Source organism: Perca fluviatilis, chromosome 15, assembly GCF_010015445.1.
Source record: "Perca fluviatilis chromosome 15, GENO_Pfluv_1.0, whole genome shotgun sequence".
NCBI classification, from domain to species: domain Eukaryota; kingdom Metazoa; phylum Chordata; class Actinopteri; order Perciformes; family Percidae; genus Perca; species Perca fluviatilis.
The window spans coordinates 17,266,659-17,272,658 of NC_053126.1; positions in this window are offsets into that span (position 1 = coordinate 17,266,659).

A 6,000-nucleotide genomic window follows, 5' to 3' on the forward strand; every position below is an offset into this window, starting at 1 on the left:
TTCTTGTCCTGAAGTCCTTTTTAACTCAGCCTCCCCTAACTGGAACCTACCACCTGCACAGGTGATTATAGGGTGAGCTAACCTGAGCAAGCAACAGTAACACTTAAGTTTCTCAAAAAAATCATTACAATTGGGTAGATCAGTTACTGCTGACATTACTATTTATACATATTTGTGCACCCACTACACTAGGCACCCCAAATATTATAAAAATGTAATTTACTGCAGAACTATCTTACCTATCGTTCTTCACCTTAGGATTGCCCAGCTCCTCCCCACAGAAAGGACCTCATGAGGCAAACCTGCATTCACTCTCCCTGATTAAGCTGGTGAGCAGCTGAGCTAACCCCCCCATCACAGGCAGAACCATAGCAAAACACTATGAACCCATAAACCTTCCAAACAGGCCTATGTCAAATAATAAAGTAACAAAACTAAAACAATAACCTACAACATTACACTGAAATTAACACCAAACAGTATTCATTTTGGGAACAGGTCCTAGTGAAAAGGGAGAAAGGCAGCCTTTTCACAAGGAGTAGCTTAAATATTGCCCCTTTTTTGTTTTACTGTGCTTAATGTTTATTTTATTTATGTATAACAGAACATTAAAATGACACAACTATATTCTATTTACATTTTAATATTTCCTCCTAGAGGATTAAGCATTGGGTTAATATTTATATAAAGAAAATAAAACATAATTTCCTTTATATTACCTGTGTTAAATTGACTCCAATATGTTCTCTGTCAGTGCTTCGCTGTTTGACATACTTACAGCAATATTTATGGCACATGCAAATAAGATTGAGCAGATGATAAACAGCACTTCGGAGGCCTTGTATCATAGGACTCGTCAGGCTTCTTCTCACGTCTCCTAATGTTTGCATGATGCACAAATGCTTTAAATAGACAAAGGGACATTCATTATGTGTTTGTAGGGTAGAGGTGCCTCTCTTCAAGCATAGAAATTATTTCACACATGGCCATTATAACAGAAGCTGCAGTCAGGCATGTAGGACTGACAGTTCACAAATGGAACCCTTCATTTGCATCAACAAAGTCAAAGCACACCGACATCCTGCGATTACAGAGTTTCCTTATCACTGTTTACCAACAATAATCTACATTGAATACAATTATGAAGCTTTGATTGTGTCATGTGGAACAATGTATCCAATAATGAGAGTGAAGTTTGTTTATAATGCCCATGGTGACATAAAATCAAATCAGATCTGTTATTTGGAAATAATGTGTGGTATTGCAAATCCCAGCTGCAAACACCAGACTGCTCAAAAGGTTTAAAAGCCATATTCGAGCAACTTAACATTCCTGTCAAAAACAATACCACAATTCAGCTGTATGCATTGGGCAAACACAGGCATTTGAGGAGATAATAGCTGAAGTTCAGTGTTCAAAATTAATCCTACATCCATTGCTTTTCAGCTCAAAGTCAATGATAATTAATACTTGATACTTACGTGGCTCATGACTGGATAATTGTCATATTGAGTCACTTGAGTTGTTTACTTTTCAACTTTGTTTGCATTTTAAGAGAGGGGCCTTTCTTTTTAATTGTGAGTGCCTCCTGAGCTGTGAATGAGGGTGAAATAACAGAAAGAACAGACAGAAGAGGAGACTCAAGCTTGGGCTTGGAGAATTACATCAGACACCGTCTCTAATTCACTAATGAGGAAAAGCAAAAGCTAGATTTCTCTCTGATTTTGATATGTTTTGACATCATTTTAAAATCTCAGCAAAATTGAACAGGCTTTTTTCTGTGTTGAGTGATAAGACACATGTGACCCTTTGCCTTGTTTCCATGGACACATCATTAGAGAACTTCCGCAGCTGGCCCCAACTGTTTGTGTTGACAACAAATAAAAAGTGAAGGATTGAATTACTACCAAGAAAAAAACATAACCTGACTTTTTGATTAAAGTCCTAAAGCTGTGACATAATGGAACAATTAGAGAAGATATATTGGAAATCATGCTTTACAATTATATGTTTACTTATGTTTTTTTATCTTTTGTAGTTATTTCTTAATCTATAATAGTTATTTATTAATACTAATAAATAATTATAATAATAATACCAATCAATGTCCAGTCACTGCACTTTCTTACCTTCAAATCACACATTTAAAGGTCATGTATTCATTTCAATCAGTAAAGACTTTGTTGAAAGGTGCAAAATAAAATGTTTTCATCACTACGCACAATATTGAAATATACAGTCTTTCCCAATTAGACTCCATCGCTATGTAAATTATTTTATATAGGGTCGAAAAGCCATGAGTAGGCATATCTTCCCCGATGGAGGAGTGGGGCTTTTGGAGGAGGACCCAGGGTGCCGTGGATGACGGCGACCGGAGGTGGATGGGGTGGAGGAGGGTTGCCTGAATTGACAACTGACAGCAGCAGAGAGAAGAACAGATTTAAAGCAGGGATGCAATGATGTGATTGGCTCACGGAATTCACGGCCAATTCTGGTTGGTTTAAATGAAGAGTGAACGTCCCGAATCAGCTGATCAGTTTAGGAAAGAGAGAGAGGTGTATGAAAGCTTAGAAGTCTTCCTGAAAGAATTCACGCTGAGCTTCAGTAGTCTTACTATTGGAGAAGCAAGTGAGTCTTTCTTCATTTCTTTTTTCTTCTCTCTAGTACATCTGAGATGTTTGACACCAGTGCAGAGAAGAGAGGTGTAATTGTCGATCGTTATTTGCTCTCAACCTATCGGGTTGTCTCATTGCCTTATAGGTGGAAGTGGCAGAATAAGCATGTGCACACTGAATGCTTCCCGATGGCATGTTCACCAGCATTTCAGATTACATGATCAGATTACAGATCAATACAGAGCAACTGCTGATCCTGCCATTCGATATAAGAGCTCAGCCCCAAGCTTGCAAATTGCACAATAGAAGCAGCCACATGTTTCCAGTGCTACCACTCAGATTTGACCCACTTTGTTTGGAGATGAGCAGTTCAAAGCTGTTTCCAAATATCACTTAGATCTAATCTGGATATGTTTTGGGGCACAGAAATCACTTGTATTGATCTCTGACTGTTGGGAGCACTTCCACTATATGACATCAGACAGAGATTCATCTCTACACAATAAAACTGTGGGCCAATCAGTGTTACCAAAAAAGACGAGTAGAGTCGAGGAGTGTAGTTTGAACCCCTTCCCTCCAGCAGGAGGCTGCGGTCCATCAGGACCAAAACCTCACGCCACAAAAACAGTTTTTTCCACTCAGCAGTAAGCCTCACCAACAAGGCCCCAGACCCCCCATAGACACTGACTCTTAATCATTCTAGCTATACTGTATACAGGAAGAGGAAAAAAACTATAATTAGTCACCACACATAATATTTTAATATTACAGTGTTAATGGGATGCTCTATCTTGAGAAGGTAATAAAAGACAAGTGCAAAGTCTATTTTTTCCCCATATTAGCTTAATTTGGCATCAATAATTAAATCCTTGTGATATTTGTGGGTGTTTTTCCTCTTCTTCTTTCTATTTTTATTCATATTATCCACGCACTTACCTGAAACGTAAAACATGTATTATCTGTCCAAATGGTTGATTCCAACCTGGTCTCATGGGATAGATGATTCATATTGATTAAAATACTTATAATGTGTTAACCACTGACTCAGTGTTTCCGCTCTCATACTCTCTTATACACTAATCATACATACCCTGCCAATAAGGCAGCAATGTTCCGACTATGTTGTTTCACACTTAAGATGTGCAAAGAAACACACACACACACACACACACACACACACACACACACACACACACACACACACACACACACACACACACACACACACACACACACACACACACACACACACACCTTTAATAACTGCAATGAGATAGGCTCAATATTTAGACTCACCGTGCCTCCCTCAGGCAGAAGAGTGAACTGACAAAGAGCAGTGACATAATTAGGCTACTTACATTTTGACTCAGGGTAGATCACAGCTGCTTTTGTCACTACATGTGCTGTAATGTGTAGTCTACCTATGAAAAGCAGAAATAAAAGTCCTAAAAAGTTGAATAGGGGTTATTGATAATTTGTAGTGGTGCATTTAAATAATCTGTTTCTGCAATACAGGTTGAAATGATAGAAAATGCACAAATGACAAGATGAGTCAGACTAATGTTTGTGTACTAGTTAAACCTTCAGGGACACTAGGCTACAGCATATATCCCACAAAGGCAATTAGTTTTGAATTATTGTCGTTAAAACAGTTGGCTAGCTCTAAATTTAAAGGGGTGATAGAATGCAAAACCGATTTTACCTTGTCATAGTTGAATAATGACAGTTTAGTGGGTTACTAGGACATACATAGAACCTCTAAATCCCATTGACACCTCTTTCCTCTGCAAATCTCACAATTTGAAACTGCCTCTGAAAACGGACAAATCTCAACAAGCCGCCTAGTTGACGTCAACTCGGCGGCTCCTCCTCATTTGGCTCTAGTCTCTCTCTTTGTCACGCCCCAACATTTGCATAGGCTACACAACTGACCTGAGATCAGTTAGTCTTCTGAATCTAGGTCGGGCAGATCTCAGAAATTGTATACATTGTTCATCTGCTATTTTACCAATAAATTCACTTCTGAGACTTTTTTATGCGAGAAATCAACTATGTAGAGGTCAAATGTGGGCCGTTTTACGAAAATGTATGTCCAATTGCAATTTTTGTCCGACTGTGTGTTGGAGTTCAGCGGCCGGTGCTGCCTGTGTAGCTGCCTCGCCGCCTGGCCTGCCTTCCTTCACAGACCCCGGCCTGCTGTGAGCTCGATTGAGCTCCGTCAGGCTGGCAGCCCACGGCACTCCATACCCGTGCAAAGTCACCGTTTTGTGGGTTAATGGACTACCAAACGCCGCTGCCTGGACAGAGCTCCAGGGCCTGCAGCTCCCCTCTTCCTGCTAAATTCCCTGTGTGTGTGAGTGAGAGCGCGGTCAGCGAGCTTGTTACGCCAGCAATCTGTTACCAAAGGTTCCAGTTAATCTTATAATGTGTGTATTCATAATGTGTTGAGTAATTTAAACAAACGATTGGGGAAATAAACACTTGTTGTCTGCGAGTCTCATTGATAGAGCCCGCGGTGAGCTGGAGTCCATCAATGAGAGCTAGCTAGCCTCCTCCTAACAAGACCTCTGAAATTCACAAAAATGCATTAAAATTGAAATCGCTTTATAAAACATTGGGGTAGATGTTATATAAGTGGTGTGACGAAATTCAAACCATAAATATATTATAGTTATGCTGGCAGCTGGGCACGGAGCCCCGGTAGTGCAGTATCCACAAAGGGTGACTTTGCCCTGGGTATGGAGCAGGCTGCCGCTTTCTCGTCAGACTGTGTGGAGCTCCTAAAGTCCTTACCAAATTTGCAACTAGCCATCAATTTTCATAAAACGGCCCATATTTGAGCTTTATATAGTTGATTTCTTGCATAAAAAAGTCTCAGAAATGAATTTGGTAACGAAACATTGCAGTGTCTGGAATATGAGATTCTGTCGCTTCTCTAATGTGTGTGTATTGGGGATTCGCTCAACCAATCAGCGTGCGTCTCTAATGTGTGTGTATGGCGATTCGCTCAACCAATCAGCGCGTGTCTCTAATGTGTGTGTATGGCGATTCGCTCAACCAATCAGCGCGCAGCTCATCTAAATATTCATGAGCATACCATATTTGGAAGAAAAGCTCTTGTTACAAATAGGGCCAAAACACAGGGATGCATAAGGGCCAATAAAATATCAACCAGGCCATTTTCAGCCCAACCAATGTTACATACCCCATTAGGAGACCATAAGGAACAGTGTGAAATACCCTATATAATCATTCTATCACCCCTTTAAAGAAAGGGTTACTGCCAGGCTGCTGCTCTTACTCCATCCCAGTAGGTGGAGGTAATGTAGTTGTAAACCACCTCACCAGCTGCTAACACAGACAACAACAAGAAGAGGAAGAAGAG